The sequence below is a fragment of the Puma concolor genome, chromosome A1 (assembly GCF_028749965.1).
Source record: "Puma concolor isolate L17-30 chromosome A1, mPumCon1.1.hap2, whole genome shotgun sequence".
NCBI classification, from domain to species: Eukaryota; Metazoa; Chordata; class Mammalia; order Carnivora; family Felidae; genus Puma; species Puma concolor.
The window spans coordinates 123,216,645-123,237,465 of record NC_141667.1 but is presented as its reverse complement, the minus strand read 5'-3'; the positions used below and the strand labels follow the sequence as shown (position 1 = coordinate 123,237,465).

The following is a 20,821-nucleotide window of genomic DNA, read 5'->3' as shown; positions in this document are numbered from 1 at the left end:
GTAATATTATTCACTTTGCTGAAGATGAGACCACAGCATTGGGAGGTGAGTGGGAGGTTCAGATCATGAAGGACCTTATAATCCATGTTAAGGTGTTTGAACAAGCCTAAAAACAATGGGGAATTAGTGGAGCAACAAGATCAAATCTGTAGTCATCCTTGGCATCATTCTGAACTCCTCTCTCTCTCTCTCTCTTTTTTTTCTGGGCTCCTCTCTTTCACTCTCCACATCCAATTCATTAGCAGATATTGTCATCTCTCCCTTCATAAATCATCCAGCGTCTGACCACTTCTTACCACTTCCACAGCCACCACCCTGGTCCAAGCCATCATTGTCTCTCCCCACATTGTTCCAGTGGCCTCCTAACTGGTCTCCCTAATTCCCCCCTTGTCCCCCTACAATCAGTTCTCCATGAAGGAGCTAGAGGGATCTCGTTAAAATGTAGATCAAATTGTGTCACTTCTCTGTTCAAACCCTCCAATGGCTTCACATCATTCTCAGAGTCAAAGCCAAAGGTTTTTAAATGGCCTACAAACCCTGCAAGGTGTGGCCTCTTGCCAAACCTCTCCCTCTTCTCCTACTCCTCTAGCCTTGCTGGTCTCTGTGCAGTTCCTCAAAACATGAACTTGCCAAGCACAGTCCCAGCTGAGGATTTCGTGCTTGCTGTTCCATCTGCCTGGAAGAGCCCCAGGTGTCAGTGAGGTCACTCCTTTCTTCCTTCAGATGTCTGCTCAGTGAGGGCTCCCCCCCAACACCCCATCTTTTGAGTAAAAGGCCTCTCTCCTGCCTGAGCACTCCATATTTCCCTCCTCTGCTTTTTTCTGTCCATGACAGTTACCACTCTCTAGATACTATATATTGACTTGGATTATTTCTTATTGGCCTCCACCTCCCTGCTGGAATATAAGGTCCATGAGGGCAAGGGCTTTGTCTTATTTCTTGCTTTGCCCGGCATACAGAACTGTGGCATGGCACATCGTAAGCTCTTGATAACTATTTGTTGAATGAAGAAGAAATAAATGAGTATGCATCAGAGAAAGACAACTGTGATGTGGTGTTCACAGTGGATGGGGTGGGGTGGGGCAACAGTGGTGGCAGTATGGGGGAACTTGGTAATTTCCCCAGGGAAGGCTGATGAACAGTTTGCATGGGCCACAGTGGCAGAGCTGGAAGGCAGGGTGTGGTCTGGAGAGAGGCTTAGGTGTCTGTAGAGTTTGGGGACTGTCCAGCTGTGAGAGAAAGGATGAGGTGAAAGCCAGTGATGCTGGCCCATTTTTGGTCTGGCATCTTGATGAACAGTGGTTCTTGTGACACAGTTGGGGAAGGGGAAGCAGCTTGGGTTGAGAGGTTTTTGATATAAGCCTATCTGAACCTCAGTTGCCTTATTTGTAGAATGAGAAGGATTCTACATCCCCACTTTCTGCTTTCTGGGGTGGTTATGGAGACAGAGATAAAAGAAATGGAAGCCCTATGTATGAGTGTCTAGTGGGTTCCCATATATGAAGGAGCATTAGTATTGGTATTCGTAGTAGTAGTAGGAGTAGTATAGTAGTAGTACTGTTAGTATTATTATTAAAATCCATCATTTGGGGAGATCTGACAGGCCAGTGAGATGAGAACCTGCGGCAGAACCTAATCAAATGCCAGCCTAGGTCGAAGCAAATGCCAGAAAGCACAATTCAGTCGATATATGCAGTGGGTGGTCAGGGAGGGGAGAGAATATTGCGGGCTGAGCTGTTGGAGGCTGTTCAGAGCAGGGCCTGCTGGATCCTGGATTGAGGAAAAGGGGAGCAAGAGTAAATATTGGGGTTTGGTGAGAGGCCTGTAGGCAGAAAGGCCGTAGGGTAGCTTGGAGATCTGGTGGTATGCAGGGACCCCTGGACATAAGATGAATGATTTGACCACCAGTGGACCTCCTCCTCCCCGCCTCCACCTGCCAGTTGAGAGAATCATGGTGATCCTCAGGCAAGGGACAGAGAGCACAAATCCTGGGTGACGGAGCAAAAACCCCACCCCCCACTCCCCAGCCCCTGGGCCCAATGAGGGTATCAGGAACCTGTCCCAGACAAGAGAAAGAGTAGATGGGCAAAGAGGGGAGGGAAATGTTGGGGCAGCTGAGCCTCCTGCCCAGAGTCAAAGAAGGTTGAGGAATAGGGAGCTGGAGATTTCCTTGGGCAGCCATTGGCAGGATGACAGTGTTGATCTGGTTTTTGGTTTCTGTTCAGAGGTGTGGGGCCTGGTCTCTGGCCTTGCAGAGGGCCTGGCTGACTGGTGGACCCAGGCAGCTACTTCCGCCCTCACCAAGTAGAGGAGCAAGCTGCTCATCCCACTCTGCTGCACCCTCCATAGTGCTAGAGAGAGTCAGAGCTATGTCAAGATGAGACACTTAGGGTCCTCCAAAGTGATGGGCCCAACTATAGGATGACTGGTTCTCAAACTGGTTTATGAATTGTGGTTACATGTTTCCACTTCTAGGAATGTTTCCCCCCACCTCATACCTAGCCAGCTTGTGAGCCTTCATCCACTTTTTAGTTCAGGTCTCAGGCCCTCTCTGGCCACCATGTTTCAGGTAGTTCTCCCACTCCCTCCCTGTCACCTCATCTGTTTCCCTAGAAAGCATGTCTCACCATCTGAAATCGTATCTTCTACTGTCTTATTAATAATTCCTTGTATGCTTACTTGAACTGGATTATAAACTCCATGAGGCTGTGACCCTGGCCTGTCTTGTTCATCTCTCTCTCTCCAATACCTAGAATGGTGCCTGGTACATATTAGATGCTTAATAAATTATTTGTAAAATGAAGGAATTAGGTGCATGAAGGAATTCATTCTCCTACCACTCACACCCAAAAATGACAAGGAGAAAATCATATATATGTGAGCACATAGGTATGGCCATGGAGTACCTCTAAAGAGGTTGGGCCAACCCCAAGCTGCAAGGCCCATGAGCTCAAGACAGTGTGTGTATGTGTGTGTTTTGGTAAGAAGAGAGAAAGCCACCACTTGCAAGCTGAGGCTCCTGCTGTATCAAATGCAGGGATTCCCAGAGCCCTGGTCAAAAGCCAGCTTCTTTTGGGCAGTAGGAGAGAGGAAGTGAGGAGGGATTCTGAGGGTGCCCCTGGAAGTATGTGGCCTTTGCAAGACCTCATACTGCCAGCCGGGGGCGCCCAACCAAGTATGACCACATCATCCCCACAGCTTCCAGAACAACTGAACACCACCTCCCCCCATACTACCCCTCCTACCAGAGAAAGTGTCAATGTGAAGAGGGAGAATTTGCGCTCTCAAGTGTGACCTGGGGTTGGTGATGAATACCAGAGATGGTAGGATCAACTAGAATAACATGTCACACGGTGGGCTGCGTTCAGGAATGCTGGATTGGGTAACTGGCAAATTGAAAGGCTGCTTCATACTATAATGGTTAAAGAAAAAGGGAATTATCTCATGCCTTTCTTTTCGTCTATCAAGGTGTCAGCGTATGCTAATTACCTGGCAGAGGCTTCAACGGGAAGAGGAAGAACAACTATTATATTTCTGAGGAAAGATTTATCTTGTGTTATTGGCGCCAGTCGGAGAAGGAGGTGGGGGTATTAGGGGGTCAGAGAGGCAAAGTGAGAACTGTTCCTTGACTCCAATGGAATTGAAATGCCTTTGAACTGAGACTTCTCTCCTAAGATGAGAAATAATAAGCCTTGTTGGGAGAAGCTTTGCCCTAAGCCTGTCAGGGGAGGGGACAGGATGGGCAGAGAGCTCCAGTGTCCTAGGAGATTGTGGGAGGATCAGGCCTGGTGCAGCTGGCTGTGGAAGGCATGTGAGATTCCTCCATTCATTCATTGATTGATTATTCATTGACTGATTACATTAACAGGGAGTATAAGATGGGGGAGGAGGTTAAGAAACACAAGCTTGGAGTTAGGCAATGCTGGGTTTTAAATCCTGGCTCCACTACTTAGCTGTGGTCCCTGGCACATCTTTCAGAGCCTCTGTTTCCTCATCTGTGAGGAAAATAATACCCCCTTTATATGGTTCCTATCACAACTAAAGGCGGTCACGAAGGGAAGTGCTGAGTGCAGTTCAGTAGTAGCAGCTGTGGATATGATTATTCAACAAATATTTTCTGTGTACCTACTGTGGTTCAAGCCTCTGGGAAAACAAGGGTGAGTAAGACAGTGCTCTGCCCTCAAGGAGCTTATCACAATATGGAGGATCTGTGTCTCCTTTGGTTCCTGCTCTCTCAGAGGTCCCAGAAAGTGGGGAAAGGTGGGGAGAGGGGACAGGGAAAGGTCCTCAAGCCTTAAATAAGGCTATGATAGCACCCATAATAATAATAATAATAATAATAATAATAATAATACCAACAGTTAAATTGAATACTTGGCATATATGAACTCAAAGGGAGATCTGGTAGGTGGAGGCCAAAGGATGAGTCCAAGATCTGAAAGAAAGGGGACAGGCTGCCTGCAGGAGTTGCTGGTCAGAACGTGAGTGCTCGAGATCAACCCTGGGGCCTAATACCTCTGGGGGCTCTGGGGTCAGGTAAACTGACCTCTCATCTGTTAACCTCCTGCCTATGTTGAATCCCAGCCATCCCCAAGCCCCTCCCTTCAGAATCAGTGGGCCTGGAGCAAGTGATCTGGAGAGAGGTAGCCTGCTGTGGTGGGACGTGTGCTGGCTGTGGCCGCTGAGGGATCTGTGTTCCAGTGTTACTTCTGACACTTTTCACTTGGGTGGACTTGGGCCAGTTCCTTAGCCTTGCTGTTAAATAAATTTCAAAAGGCCTAACTGTGGGGTGGTTGGGCAGATTAAGAAGGCATTCAAAGCACCTGGCACACAGTAGGTATTCCCAAATGGTGGAGACGATTTCTAAAATTGGCCCTCCTTGCAGACTGTGTCTGGATCAGTGCCAGCCTTAACCCGTGTGACCCAGAGAGGCGTTTAGTGCTCTGGAAATGGCAGAGAAAGGAATGGGGGTACCACCAGGTGGGTTGTGTGAAAGGCAGAGACTTTGAGCAGGTAATGGCTGTCAGGGACCAGCAAATCACAGGTGTCTCAGAAACAACAGGAGTTACACTCAGACACCAAAGAACAAACACGCAGCACAAGACGTTTTGCCAAAGCAAAGCTGTTTTGATCGTTCCCGGATGTGACATGTATCGCATGAGGAAAGAGAGCCTCTTGCACTGAGGCTGCCTAATTGACAGCCCACAGCTCCACGCAGAGTAGCACAGGGCAGGGTAGGGGATAGAGGCAGAACAGCCCACCCTCACACTGCCTTGTCCCTCCTTCCCCAGGCCAGCCTTCATCAGCCTGGCCACCCTCAGCTGCTCTGTCTGTGAAGGGAGGGAGGCTCATTATTCCCAAAGCCTCCAGATCTAGCCCCGGCCTTTCACCTCTCTAGCCCCATCCTACATCACTCCTGGAAACCAGGCTATGTGTCAGTTTAAGTGAACTTCGAAACTTCGCCACACGCACCAGGCTCTCCCTCACCTCCAGGCCTTTGCATAAGCTGTTGTCTCTGCCTTGGATTCCTCTGCTCCTCAACCCTCCCACCCACCTGGCTAGTGTTGGCAAATGCCTACCTAATATCAAAAGTAATAGCAGTTTACATTTATTGAACACCTACTCTGTGCTAAGTGCTTCCCAAATGTTACCTTGTTTAATCCTCACAACAATGACAAGGAAAAATAATCATAGTTGACAGGGAGTAGATGGCCACCATTTGCCAGGTACTGGTCCCAGTGCTTTATATATATTAACTCACTTAATCCTTACAACCCCTAAGGGTAAGTTACTATTATAATCCTTATTTTACACATGAGGAAACTGAGACACAGAGTGGTGCAGTGACTTGCCCGGGCTCACCAGCTAGAAGTAGCAGAGGCAAGTTCCAGCTCAGGAGTTAATCGCCGCTATACCATCTGCCTCCTGTGTATCTTTTTTTTTTTTTTTTTTTTAAGTTTATTTATTTTTGGGACAGAGAGAGACAGAGCATGAACGGGGGAGGGGCAGAGAGAGAGGGAGACACAGAATCGGAAACAGGCTCCAGGCTCTGAGCCATCAGCCCAGAGCCTGACGCGGGGCTCGAACTCACGGACCGTGAGATCGTGACCTGGTTGAAGTCGGACGCTTAACCGACTGCGCCACCCAGGCGCCCCTCCTGTGTATCTTTTAAGGATGCAGTCCAGGGGCCACCTCCTCCTGGAATCCTCCTCTTCCCTTGGTTGGGTCAGGAGCTTCCTGTGGGCTTCCGTGGCTCTCTGTGCTTTACAACATCTTTCTGTCCACTCCCTATGAGCACCTACCATGCTATGAGGTAGCAAGTTTGCTTGCCTGTCCCCTACTGGTCTGGCAGCTTCTGATAATAGGGAGTATCTGCCTGGTTCACTGCTGTGGCCTCCAAGCCTAGTACAATGGGCTCCAGATATATTTGTTGAATGCCTGCCTGAATCCTGTTGGGGCACATTCCTGTTCTGGCTCCCCCTTTTCAATCCCAAGGACCGTAAAACCCTACTGTATGCATTAACTGGAGTACAAAAACATTCAATCACATAAAATCTGGGTTCTCATTTTTGTAGGGTTAGCAAGAAACAATATTTTTCCATCCATATGAATTGGCACAAAAAGTAAAGAATGTAAGACTTCTGTACACAGCTGACTCCAGGCTGCACTGAGGACGTTCCAGATGATCACAGGGCAGTCACTTCCTGATACCCCCATTCACTTCTGAGAAGTATGGTTGGGCATAGAACAGGAGCCCCACAGCACTCTTTAGATCTGAATTTGTGTTTCTCCAGGGGAGGCTTAGGGAAGGAGCTGGGGCGTCAGAGGGGCCCTGGAGAAGGTGAGGGGCTCTGGTTTCATTCCACCCAAACCTTTCTGAGTGTATTTTCCCACTTCCAGGGTGGCTAGTTGTTGGCCATCCACCTTTGGTGATGGTGCACAGGTAATAAGCTCAGGTGCAGAGGAATGGAAGAGACGGACAGCTCATAGAAGAGTGAAATTCATCAGGGGGGCAAGTCCAGGTAGACTCCTTGGAGGAGGTGGCATTTCATCTGGCCTCTGCCCCCTGCTGGCCTTTCCCCTGTGATTACAGAGATCTCAGAAATGTCATACGGGTCTTGGCCTGGGTTTAGTCTTTGAGTCGATGACAATTTGAGGAGAGGTTATGACAACCTGTAGGAGATGAGAAGCAAGTCCCCCTCATGGCACCACTATCCATGCCCACCCCTAGCTATGCAGCCTGTCTGGCCAAGCTGGGAGGTGTGGGAGCCTTACTTTCTTCACCAATAAAATGTAGACAATGATAATACCTTCCTCCCAGGCCTGTGGTGAAGATCAAATGAGAGAATGCAGGCAAAAGCGTCTTATATGCTATAAAAGGCTCTGACAAATGCTCATTATTTCTTCCTATTCTTCTCCTGGAATTTATCAAACACTTTATGGGCCCTGCAGGTATTTTTCTGCCTCCATCCTGTGTGGCTTTCTCTGGCCCACGAATCTCCTCTCCTCTCCTGCTGTGCTTTAGGGAAGGCAGGGTAGCACCATGGTTAAGGAGGGAAGGGGGCAGACTGGTCTAGGCTTGAACACTGACCCCGCCTCTTTCTAGAGGGTGACCTGGGGCAAGTCACACAAACTCCTCTGAGCCCTTCAGTTTCCTTGTGTAAAACAAGTGTGAACATCGAATGGAACCCATAAGGTTGGATGTGAGGCTTAAATGAGTTACTTTGTGCAAAGTTCTTAGGACTGTGCCTATTGTTTAAGAGATGTACGCTGTGCTGTGGCTGTTGTTAGGCTGGGTGCGACTATACCTTGGTTCTTTGAGTGGCGGTATCAGTGGAAAGAGACACCTGCCACAATTTTCATAGGCTTCCTTGTCTCCACACTCGGGAAGGGGGTAGGACAAGAAGCAGATCAGGTGTTCATTCATTCAGCAAGCAGTGTTTGAGTGTCTACTCTGTGCCAGGCACTCCCGGAGTAACAGTGGCTGAGTTACAACTCCCATCCTTGGGAAGCTCAGGCTGCAGTGAGGAAGGTCTTTATCATTCACTCATTCAGTTGGTCGATTATCACCTGTTTGCTGGGGTCTCCCAGAGCGGGTTTCATGTTGGGCTTTGGGGCACAGGGCTGGGGGCAAGACTGGGAGCCAGAGAAGCAGAGGTCTGGCTGGGGTGTCTTGAAGTCTCTGTCTCTCCCGGGTATGTCTTCCCACCTCTGGTCACTTGGCCTCAGTCTCCCTAGCTGGTTGTCAGAGAGTCGCTTGAGCTGGTCCCCAATCACCTGGCCCACACCAACAATCCAGATTTCTGAGCTAGGATGGACAAATGCTGAGTGACACCCCCATCCCTGCTCCCAGCCCACGCATTCAGTCAGGGCTTGGGCATCGACTGCTCAGAGCTCATTAGCGGCCGCATAGCCGTTGCCGCATGTCACAGGCTCTTAAAGTCTCCATTACTGAGGGCCCTTGCTCCTCTGTATTTTTAGCCTGCATCTGGAAGAGACGGCTGGCGTCTCCTACAGTTATACATGTCAGGTTCAGCGGTTTCGACAACTCCTCAGGCCTCTAGGCACCTGGAGGTGGGGGCCCCAGATCTGCTCTTGGAAAGGAAGCAGGTGGGAGATGTGAGGGCCCAAAGTGGGGCCATGGGTCCTCCTCTCCCATATAATCCCTGGTTCTGAGATTCCGCCTCCCCGGTATGACAGGGTCAAGGAGCCTCCACGTATCCAGGTGCTCCGGGACCTACAAAGACAAACAGCTCTTTGGATGACACTAGAGTGAGGATGGTGATGCCAAATTAGCAACAAACCCCAGGCCAGTTGGGCATCCCCAAGGACTAGCCACCAGCTCTGGCTGTAGACAGGTGGAACAAAGCATGCAGAAGCCACCCAGAGGGGTGTTGTTCTCTAACATGGTCAGGACAGGCTTGTGTCTGCCTGTGGGAGACAGAGCAAACCCCAGCAGCCTGCCCAGCCTGGGGGAGCCTGGGTTCCTCTGTCACTGGGTGAGAACTGCATCTCACAGATGCTGGAATGCCAGAGAGAAGGCTCTGAGGTTAGTGGCTCATGGTGGGGGCACCGGGAAAGGAGAGGAAGGCCATAGCTTGCCTGGGCAGAGTTGGAGGCACAGTATGGAAGGGAGTGGGGAGCAATCCCACAAAGGGCAGAAGGGTGGTCCCCAGGCTTGAGATGGGAATGGGGTGTGCTCTCCTCAGGAGCTCCAGAGCCTAGACTCTCAGGAAGAGTAAAAACCTCCATCAAGGACACATCTTAAGTACTCCTTCCCCCAACAGCCATATACCCTAAAACTTGCTAATAAAATAAGGTAATAATAATGAAGAGTTATTGCTCTGTTACTCGGAGCTAGGCAGCTTACTAACTGCTCTCCTCGAATTTCCTGATTATCTTACTGATGCTTCACAGTAAGGCAGGAATTGTTATGACTATTCCCATCTTACAGATGAGGAAACTGAAGCTCAGAGAGACTAAGCAACTCATCTGAGTTCACATGACAGGTGGGTGCTCAAGCGACAAATTTAATCCAGAGTCCAGTCTCAGCCTCCAGATGACAAGAAAAGTTGGGAGGTAAATTCCCACTCAGCAGTGATATTTTACGGACCATGAGGAGGGAAGAACATCGATGTGATGTGTGATGTGAATGTTTTGGTTCTGCTGCCAGATTGTGGTTCTGACAAATGCCCATTTTCCTCTGGGCCTCAGTGAGGGGCTGGAAAGAGGCGGGGGGTGTATCCACGCCACATCATTCATCTGTTCTCAGCTCCAAGCTGTCTCTGACAAGATGATTAATAACAAAAACAACAACAATGATATTAGCAAACATTCATGGAGCATTACTCTGTGCCAGGCATATTACATGTGCTATTTCATTTAATCCTCACAGCTGCCCTGTGAGGTCTTCTTAAACAGGTGAGAGTGAAGCTCAGAAAGGCTGAGCAACCTGCCTAAAGCCACACAGCTAATAAAAAGTGGTCTGGAATTTAAAACGTGGTCTGCACTTAACTGCTCCCCTATTCTGCCTTCTGTGGGATTGGTCCCGCAATGCCTAAATATCTTGAGAAGGAGGGGCATCAGGTAGCCTTTGTCAGAGCTGGAGGGAGATGGGAGCAAAGCCTACATTATCTCCAGAAAGCACTCGGTGTTTCCTGTTATCACCCTCCTTACTTTCAGGCTCAGGGAACCCACCTCTTTCCATCCCAGTGCATTCCATCATCCACTTACCTCCAGGTGCTCTGAGAGCTTCCCAAACACAGGATACCTTCTGAGAGAGGAAGGAGGGAGCCTGAGATATCTTTGCTCTATCTGGGTGAGGCCTAGAGTAGCAATGGGGAGGCACCAGGCACTGAGACCTAGCAACGGCTAAGCTTTGCCACCAACTTGAGTTGACCAAATATTTACTGTGTCAGGCACCATTCCAGGGCAGGGCTGCCATACATACTTGTGCACCACATAACCCTCTAAGGGGCTGTTCATACTGTGGACTTGTGTACCTGACACCATATTGGGCGCTGGGAACACCCAACCTGGTCCCTAACCTTACAGAAGATGCAGTCCCATAGGAGTGACAGTCAGATGAACCAGGAAATTACCTACCAATGTGGCCCATGTAATGAGAGAGAAGGAGCAAGGGCTTGTGAGAGCTTGCAGGAGAGCCCCCAAGACTACATTTGGGAAGTCAAAGAAGGCGTCCTGGAAGAAGTGACTTCTAAACCAAGACCTGAATGAAAAATGGAAGTGGCCTACTTGGCAGGGAAAGAGTGTTCCATGCAGAAGGAAGAGCTTAAGTAGCTAATTTTAATATAAAGTGATATAGGCTATAATATTAATATGAACAAAGAACATCGGGAGCCTTAATAAGTCAGTTACTCAGTAAAACAAACATTCACTAAGAAGATGGAGAATGGTTATGAGTGGGAGTTACAAAAGTTTCACCCAAGGGGCACCTGGGTGGCTCAGTTGGTTAAGCGTCTGGCTCTTGATTTCAGCTCTGGTCATGATCTCAGACAGTTCATGATGAGATTGAGCCCTGTGTGAGGCTCTGCACTGACAGCTTGGAGCCTACTTGGGATTCCCTCTCTCCCTCTTTCTCCCTCTCCCTGGCACGCGCGCGCACACACACACACATACACACACATGATCAGTCTCACTCAAAATAAATAAATTAACATTAAAAAAAAAAAAAAAAGCTTCACCCAGGAGGTGACCCGTGAACTAGGCTTGAAGAATGAGTAAGAGTTTTCTGAGGGGAGGGGAGCCTGGGTGTCTCAGTCGGCTGAGCTTCCGACTTTGACTCACGTCATGATCTCATGGTTCAGTTTGTGGGTTTGAACCCCACATCCGGTTCCGTGCTGACAGCTCAGAGCCTGAAGCTTACTTCAGATTTTGTCTCTCTCTCTCTCTGCCCCTCCCCTGCTCACGCCCTCTCTCTGTCTCTCAAAAATGAATAAACGTTAAAAACTTTTTTTCTTAACTTTTCTGAGGGGAAAAGTAGGAAGGGAAGCATCCAAAAAGAGAAAACCACACGAACAAAGTCATATGGTTCGAGATTTTTTTTTTAATTTAAGTATAATTAACATACAACATTATGTTAGTTTCAGGTGTACAATATATTGATTCAATAATTCTATGTTATTCAGTGCTCATCACAATAAATGTGGTCACCATCTGTCACTATACAACGTTATTCCAATATTATCAACTGTGTTCCCTATGCTATACTTTTCATCTCTATAACTTATTTATTTTATAATTTGAAGTTTGTACTTCCTAATCCCCTTCACCTATTTTACCTGTCTCCCCACCCACCTCCCCTCCTGCAACCACCAGTCTATTGTCTGTATATAAGAATGTGGGTTTTTTGTTTGTTTATTTTGTTTTGTTTTTTAGATTACACATATAAGTGAAATCATCCGGTATTTGTCTTTCTCTGTCTTATTTCACTTAGCATTATACTCTAAAGGTACATCTATGTTGTTACAAATGGCAAGATCTCATTCTTTTTTGTGGCTGAGTAATATTCCATTGTATATTTATAAAAATATTTATACACATTTTTATTCACATATCGGTGGACACTTGGGCTGCTTCCATATCTTGGCTATTGTAAATAATGCTGCAATAAACATAGGAATGCATGTATCTTTTTGATTTAGTGTTTCTATTTTCTTTGGGTTAATGCTCAGTAATAGAATTACTGGATTGTATGATATTTCTATCTATAATTTTTTGAGGAACCTCCATACTGTTTTCCATAGTGGCTGCACCAGTTTGCATTTCCACCAACAGTGCACAAGGGTTCTTTTTTTCTGCATCCTTGCTAACACTTATTATTTCTTGTCTTTTTGATTCTAGCCATTCTGATTCTAGTGAGATGGTAGCTCACTGTGGTTTTGATTTGGGTTTCCTTGATGATGAGTGATGTCGAGCATTTTTCATGTGTCTGTTGGCCATCTGGATGTCTTTGAAAAAAATGTCTATTAAGGTCCTCTGTTCATTTTTAGATCGGATTGTTGTTGTTGTTGTTGTTGTTTTCTTTTTTTTTTTTTTTTTTTTTTGGTGTTGAGTTGTATAAGTTCCTTATGTATTTTGGACACTAACCCTTTCTCAGATATGCCATTTGCAAGTATCTTCTCCCATTCCATAGGCTCTTTTCATTTGATTGATGATTTTTTTTCATTTTTAATTTCCTTTCCTTTTTATTTTGGTGTGGCCTCAATAGTTTATTTTTGCTTTTATTTCCTTTGCCTGAGCAGACATGTCTAGAAAAATGTTACTAATGCCAATGTCAGAGAGATTACTGTCTGTGTTTTCTTCTAGGAGTTTTATGGTTTCAGGTGTCACTTTTAGGTCTTTCATCCTTTTTCAGTTTATTTTTGTGTATGGTCTAAGGAAGTGGTCCAGTTTTGTTCTTCTGCATGTAGCTGTCCAATTTTCTCAGCACCATTGTTGAAGAGACTGTCTTTTTCCCATCATGTATTCTTGCCTCCTTTATTGTAGATTAATTGGCCATAAAATCATGGGTTTATTTCTGGGCTCTCTATTCTGTTCTACTGATCTATTTATCTGTTTTTGTGCCCATACCATACTGTTTTGATTACTACAGCTTTGTAGTATATCTTGAAACCTGGGATTGTGATACCTCCAGTTTTGTTCTTCTTTCTCAAGATTGCTTTGGCTATTTGGGGTCTTTTGTGGCTCCATACAAATTTCAGTAGTATTTGTTCTAGTTCTGTGAAACATGTTGTTGGCATTTTGATAAAGACTGCATTGAATCTGTGGATTGTATGGACGTGTTCACAATATTAATTCTTCCATACAACTGGAAATTTTGTGGAACATTAGCTGCATAAAATGGAGGGCTAGTATACCTTCCCAAGGCTACCCACAGTAGCTCTTTGAGTCTCAAACCTAACTTTGATATTTATTATTCTTTTTTAAAATTTGTTAATGTTTTAATTTATTTTTGAGACAGAGAGAGACACGCCATGAGCAGGGGAGGCGCAGAGAGAGAGGGAGACACAGAATCTGAGGCAGGCTCCAGGCTCTGAGCTGTCAGCACAGAGCCCGACCTGGGGCTCGAACCCACAGACTGTGAGATCATGACCTGAGCTGAAGTCGGACGCTTAACTGACTGAGCCACCCAGGCGCCCCTTATTATTCATTTTTAACATGACTTCATCAGAGGTTCAGATAGGAATGTTAGATAGGTGCATGAGTGCAGGAATAAGTGGATGGGTGGAAGAAGTAAGGTATGCATGAATGAAGGAATATAAGAATGGATAAAAATAGCAAACATGTATCTGGTACTCTCTATGCATCAGGCATTGTTCTTTATATTTATTATATTTATTTATTTCTTTATATTTATTAAATCATTAAATCCTCGTACAACCGCAGGAGGCAGGTGTTATCAGATGCACTTTACAAATGAAAAAAGTAAGACATGCAAGGTTAAGTAATGTACCCAAGGCCACACAGCCAGGAAGTAGGGAAGCCAGGGTTTGGACTGAAGCAGTCTGGCTCCAGAGGATGTTACAAACTGGGTCCCAGGAGCAAATGCCGGGAGTTAAGCAGTTCCTCCTTTATCCAGATATCTCCTTTTTTACTCCATGGTTGTTTCTTGGTTAAGCTTCCTCCTCCTGTGTCCATGGAGCAGACCTAGGACCTAGGACACTCTGTGTCCAGAGTGAGTCTGCGTTGCTGCCCTGGCTGGCTGCAACAGGAAGTGCCTGCAAGCTTTGCCCAGCACCTGCAATGTGCTCGGGGACTTAGGATGGACCGCTGTTCCCAGCGCACTAGGTGAGGAGGCAGGGCTTCTGGCCTTCTCTGTGGAGAGCACCTCAGCTCTGGGAGCGCAGGTCTGATCACTGAGCAGGAAGCTGGAAGTTTGCCTTTCAGGTTGATTGTATTAGCATTTTGGAAGAGTCCCCCTTCCTGTGAAGTGCATTAAGGATTCACTCCGGCTGGTCTCTGGCCCGGGCAGGCTCATCGTGAAGTGCCTCAGATTTCCTAGGAATCCTCTGAGACATTTTGACATTCTGATTGTCACTGCCAACGTGGGCTGCGAAGGAATTAATTGACATGGATGAAACCCTCAATTTCCAAGGGCTGTGTAATAAAATAAAGGTTATTGTATTATTACAGATTCCACCACTAATGAAAAAGGGCTAAAGACCGTAATCACAATATGGAATGATTCTGGGGACTTACCTTGATTTCCACAGGCAACCATCCTAAACTTTAGGGAATAATAATTATAATAGTTATTATTTATAGAGAACTTATGATATGTGAGGCACTTTACTAAATGATCTCTATATATTATGTGTTCCCACACAACCCTCTGAAAGTGGTCTTATTTTCATCTCCATTTTACAAGTGAAGAAACTGAGGCATGGAGAAATGAAGTGAACATAGCTAATCGGTTGTAAAGTAGCAATAGACAAACTTGTGGGTAAAACATATTCTAGTTTCTTGGGGGTGAGGGAGAATTAAGACGCTTGGGCAAGAAGCATTAAGATATTGGCCAAGTATAGAGTATTCTGGTGGTAGAGTATTAGGAATGTGTGTGCATGCTTTCCAGATTCTGGGAGAACCCCACTGTCTTTTCCCTTAGACCACAGAAATCCATCCATCCATCTACCTGTCCATCCATACAAGAGAGATCCAGCCAGCCATTTATCCAGCCATCACCCATCTACCCATCCAGCCATTTATCTGCCCATCAATCCACTCATCCATTTATTCATCATCCATCCATCCACTCATTTAGTCATATATTCATGCATTCACTTATTTATTCAAATCACAGTGTCCCTGATTGCCCTTCCCAAGCACCTGTCATGGAGGTGGGTGCTCTCCTCTTCTGCCAGGGGTGCCTGCTATGACTAATGCAACAGGTAGGGGAGAAGGGGCATGACAAGGAGCCAGGAGATGTGGTGCCAGCTCCATAGGTTGTTAAGTCTCTTCAACTTTCTCACCCCCAGTCTCCCTATATGTAAAATGGGGATAAAATCTACAGGCTATTGTGAATTTAAAGCAAGCAGATATGTGACACGCTTTGGAAATATAAAAGTGCTGTATGAATTCTTGTCACCATCATTGTTGTCGTCACCAGTGCAGCATGTATTCTAACCTACAATGTCCTTAAGTTTGAGAAGTCCGCGTTGTTAAAATGATCCATTTCTGATTTTGTATTGCAAAAATTCTATACAATTTACAAACATGAAATTACTTACATTGTGCACTTACCCAGTTTTATTATAATCAGACCTGTCCCATGTCCTCTTGGAGCTACCAGAATTATTGGGGAAAAAGAATTGGAAAAGGACTTGGTAATAAGGAGCACTTGATCATGAAATGTAGGCTTGTAATTCCTGGCTTCACGGATAGACCTCTTGGTTATTAGGAGAGAAAAAGCTGTACTACAAGGAAGTATGTACCTGAAAATATGAAATTTCAAGATCAGTAGGAACTGCAGTAAATACAGACTCTATAGACATTGTGTATCAGTCAGCTTACATTAAGTTATGCTACAGTAACAAACAACTCCCAAATCTCAGAGGCCTATGAGAAATGTTTATTTCCCCCTTATGTTACATGTCTGTCATAGGTCAGCTGCAGCTCTGCTTCATGTTTTCTTCAATCTGGAGCCCAGGCCAACAAAGGAGCCCACTGGGTCGTAAACCTTCCCTTCACATCTTATTGGTCAAAGTAAATCCTATGCCAACCCTGACATCAGTGGGAAGTGTATTCCCCCTTTAGAAAGGGCACCCAAAAGAGGGAGGATAAATATTTTGAAGAATAATACAACTTTCCATACATTGTAATTGAGCTAGAAAGTAATTTCAACCTCACAGTAGCTTCACAGGAAGGACCCTTGCAGGAGGATGTGGTTGGTCAGGCAGCTTAGCCTCTCTCTGTGTGTCCACTGCTTGCCTTGTCACCAGCTACTGACTCTCTGTACTTTCTCTATGTCTTCTGGCTTCTGCTTTTCTCTGTCTTGAAGGTTCTATTTCCTCATGACTTTGGCTTTCCCTTCATTGTACCTTTGTCCTCTTTCTTCCTTATGAATTTTTACCTTCTGATCTTGCCATGAGTTAGCCAGAACTCTTTAGATTTGGGTGCTGGAAACTGAAATCCAACTAGTTTAAACAAAATAATAATAATAATAATAATAATAATAATAATAATAATAATAAATAATAATAATAATAGAAAAATAAAGGAATTTATTGGCTGATATAACTGACAAATCAAAAATACAATAGAACTGGCTTTAAGCATGGCTGGATCTGCAGGCCTCAATGACATCCCCGCCATTTCTCATCTGTCTTTTCTCAGTGTTAACTCCATCTTTGAACACTCTCCAGACACGGTGACAAAGCCCCCTGGTTGTCCTGGAATAGCCATTCTCCTTTTTTTCTAATGTGGGAGAAGTTTTTAGCTGGCCATACAGCCTCCCTTGCAATTAGCTGTGGTTTGGGATGAAATTCTGGCCAATGGGATTTTTTTAAGCTTATTTATTTATTTTGAGAGAGAGAGGGATAGAGAGCAACTGGGGACAGGGGGCAGAGAGAGGGAGAGAGAGAATCCCAAACAGGCTTCAGACTGTCACCGCAGAGCCCAATGTGGGGTTTGAACTCACAAACTTCAAGATCATGACCTGAGCGAACCCAAGAGTTGGACTGAGCCACCCAGGCACCCCTGGCTAACTGGATATAAGCAAAAGTGATGTGTGCAACTTTTGGGTTGTTCCCTTAAAAGGAAAGCCCGTGTTCTCCTTCCATTTTCTTGCCTTCTGGCTGGAATGTGGTCATGGTGTAATAAGAGTAACGCCCAGAGGGGCAGAGCAACAAGATAGAAGGAGCCTGGGTTCCTATGGATTTTTGTGGAGCAGAGCTACTGCATCCACTTGGGCTTTTATATGAGAAAGAGATAATCTTTTGTCTTGTTGAAGCCACTGCTCTATGAGTCTCTTTGTTACAGTGCTTGTCTATATAGATTTCCTGAAGAGAAAATCTGATTGGCCCAAGTCACCTTTTTCCTCCCACCAGGCCCCAGCAGAGGTTCCTGGCCCATGGATCATCTACCACATTCCTGGTAATGGTCCAGTCAACTGTGGCTATGGAGAGGGGTCCCCTACTGCTGTCCCTTTGGTTGCCTTGATGGACATAAGGATAGTGTGATTCACATGTCTTCAGAGCCCTCTGTCTGCTTGCTGTAGTGGGTGAGTTTCATGAGAAGACCTGGGGAGAACTCATGAAGCAGACTGGGTTCTCCAGGCCTGGGGAATGGGCCAGGGAAAACGTAGGAACTGGCTATGGTCTCTGTGTCTATTCTCTCTATCCACCCCCAACAGTCTGCCTCTGCAAAATGACACAAGGATCCTAGGTGGGTCATCTTCACTGTGCCAAAGGCAAGACAAGCCCTTTAAATTTATTATGTATGCTTGATGGGTATGGACCAGAGTGTTTGTTAATTCCAAATGCCAATAGATGTTGATAAATAATGCTATTAAAATATATTATTGTTCTGACACTTTGTTATAGAACCTTTCTTACACTTTCCCCATGTAACATTTGCTTTAAAAGGCCCCAGCCAAAAGCCAAACAGCAGTAAAACTGCACCTAGTCTCCCAGAACAACTTCATTTATGAAACACTCAAAGATTCAGCATTTGGGAAAAGCCTCTGAGATATTCCACTGTTTTGTAAACTTTGCAAAATCTGTAGTTCCTGTGGTGGAGGCCTAACTGCATGTTGAATTTGAAATTTTGAAGCTTCAATTGCTTAAAAATATTGTAACTGCTTCTCAAACAGGAAAATTGCATTTAGATTTTCCTCTGTGTTTAACCTCAGACTGGCAAGAGATAGTCTTCAAATTTCCCCAGTAAATGAAAATCACTTTAGGATTGAGATTGCATGTGGATAGTTCACACCTGGAGAAAAAGAAAACCTTCAGGAACAAATACAGTCATACATTCTGTGCTGGGCCTATAATGTGGAGAAGTAGTTGACCATTTTGTCCTATAATCCATAGCATGAAGGATTTAGGACAGAGACAAGGAAGACATTCTTGCATATGAGGTTCAGTTACATCTGAACTGTTACGAAGGGAAATTGCAGTGTCCTGCTCTCAATTTTCTTAGATCCAGCCTCCTGCAAAATTGTATGATCCCTTTGGCACCTTTCTTGTCAAAATTCTTTTCCTCCCCACAAAGGCTCTGGTGCCTCAAACCATCTCTTCTCATCAGTCATTCAAACTAAAATGTGACTGTTTGCATCTTAAAGGAGACCAGTGGGAAGTGGGCAGTGCTTTACTCAAAAGAATGAATCAACATTGGTGAAATTTTAGGCAGTGACAGACCGTCTATTAGATGGAGTATTGAATGGTAGTCTTTCTTGTCCGCTCATAAAGTGGGTTTTACCTGTGACAAATACAAATACATCTGCTTTCCTTTCTCCTGCCCTCTCTCCCTCCTTTCCTTCCATCTGTTCAACAAATTTCTCTGGGGTGCCTGCCCTGTTAATTCTCTATGCTCAATGGTGAAGTCCTGAAATGGGAACTTTCTACAACAAAGGGAAATGAGTCCAAGAAATAATAACCATAATCGTGTGACTGCAATTACCATTTATTGAGTGAGTGCTTACTACATGCTGGGGACCATGCTAAGAGCTTTTTCTGGATAGCATTTAATTTTCACGACAACCCAGTGAGTTAGGTAGTATTATTCCCTTTTCACAGACAAGAAAACTGAGGTACCATGTTTTGGTCTAAGTCACACATATTAAGTGTGGTGTTGGAATATCAATGCAGGCAGTCTGACCTCAGAGCTTTTTTTGTTCCAGGTGAGATCAGATTAGGAAGAGCACATACGGTGGGCTTCAAGGAGTCAAAGTTGCTAGTGTGCTCTGCACTATCTGAGGAGTTGTGTTGAGGGACAGAAAGAAGGGCCATGTTCTTGCTGAGTGTATGTGAGCACCAGCAGGAGAGTCCCAGTGGGGCACTCCCCTCTCTTTGTTTGCCATCATCCAAAGGATCCCCTCCCCCCATGAGCAGACACACCAGAAGCTGGCTGTGCCCCAGGCATGACTCTGGTCAGGAAGAGAGGATCTTTTGTGAGCTGCTGGCCTGGTCTCTGTTAATGCCAATTAGCGTTCCTCCCTGCTTGGAGCTGCAGGGCCAGCAGGCTTCTGTGATCCTGGTGGCTAAAGGTTTTGGCCTAGAAATGCTCAGGATGTGGGACAGAAGTCAGAGTCTGAGGGAGGGACTGTATCATTGAATGGAGAGGAAATGGGTTTTCACAGAGGCTCATGGGGCCCAGCAGCCATGAGAGCAGGGCGGTCTGGACCAGATTAAGAAGAAGAGAAGGTGACATCTAGGACAACCTTCACCCCATCCCCACCAATCTCACCGTCCAGGCTATGACTTGGGAAACTGGTTCTCTAGAGAGGAGGAGAAGGTCAACAGTGCGCTCTGCATTCCTAGGCTTATGGGGGACTCTGGGGGTCTCCAGGAGCTTGGCTATCTAGGGTTATACACACCCTGCACCACGTTAAAGCAAGCCCAGAATGTTGGCCTCAGATTCTACCTACCATCCTCTTGTTTGCTTTGTGAGGGCTGCATCCAGTGTCACTGAAGAGCAGGTGGCCACAGATGATGCCCGGAAGCCAGTGAGTGTTCATCCCTTACTGCCCTCTGGCTCTAGCTCCACCTGGTTGCCCAGATGCTCTCCAGTGACTGACCCAGGTCTACCTAGGGAATAGTTTTCTAGAACCCTATCCTGCAGATTCAAGAAAATCATTTCACCTTCCAAATACAGAGCTTGCCTTACTCTTTCCTCTGCCCTAGTGGGGGTCTTTCTGAGCAGCACATGAAGGGACAGGGACAGTGTCTACAGTAAAAAGGTGCTCAGGCCAGATTTCCCATCTTTGAAATGCTAGCTCCTCTCCTCTTCCTGGCAGTCTCCACTTTTTTCTTAGTGGCTTCTCCATACTCCCATGACAACTACCACTCTGGTTCCCTGTCCCTAAGAAATGGACAATTTTAAAGTGAAAGAGGAGGTCTGTCATGTAGTAGAAGCCTTCTATTTGCTTCTCAAGCTCCAGGCTCAGCCCTTCTCTGTCCCTGCAGTTTGAAAGAACTATCATTTCTTCCAGTACCAAAAGAAAGAGCTCACTATCTCTCCACCCTCCCTGGTGAGGGCAGGCACAGTGGCCCCTCTTCCTTGCTGAGTGGCTCCTCATTACTGCATGGTCTGTCCCTTAGGAGACTTTTGGTGTCAGGGCTCAGGGCCTGGGAGGGAGCTT

General features: G+C 45.9%; 1 long non-coding RNA gene across 1 annotated transcript in view; it reads left to right on the top strand.

Annotated features, from left to right (window-relative positions):
* The window catches only part of LOC147584403 (uncharacterized), a 104,603-nt gene that overhangs the window by 11,411 nt on the left and 72,371 nt on the right, over positions 1-20,821 (top strand). The window contains exon 2 of the long non-coding RNA XR_015249400.1: positions 17,568-17,740. This is a non-coding gene — a long non-coding RNA (uncharacterized LOC147584403). The remainder of the gene's footprint in view (positions 1-17,567; positions 17,741-20,821) is intronic.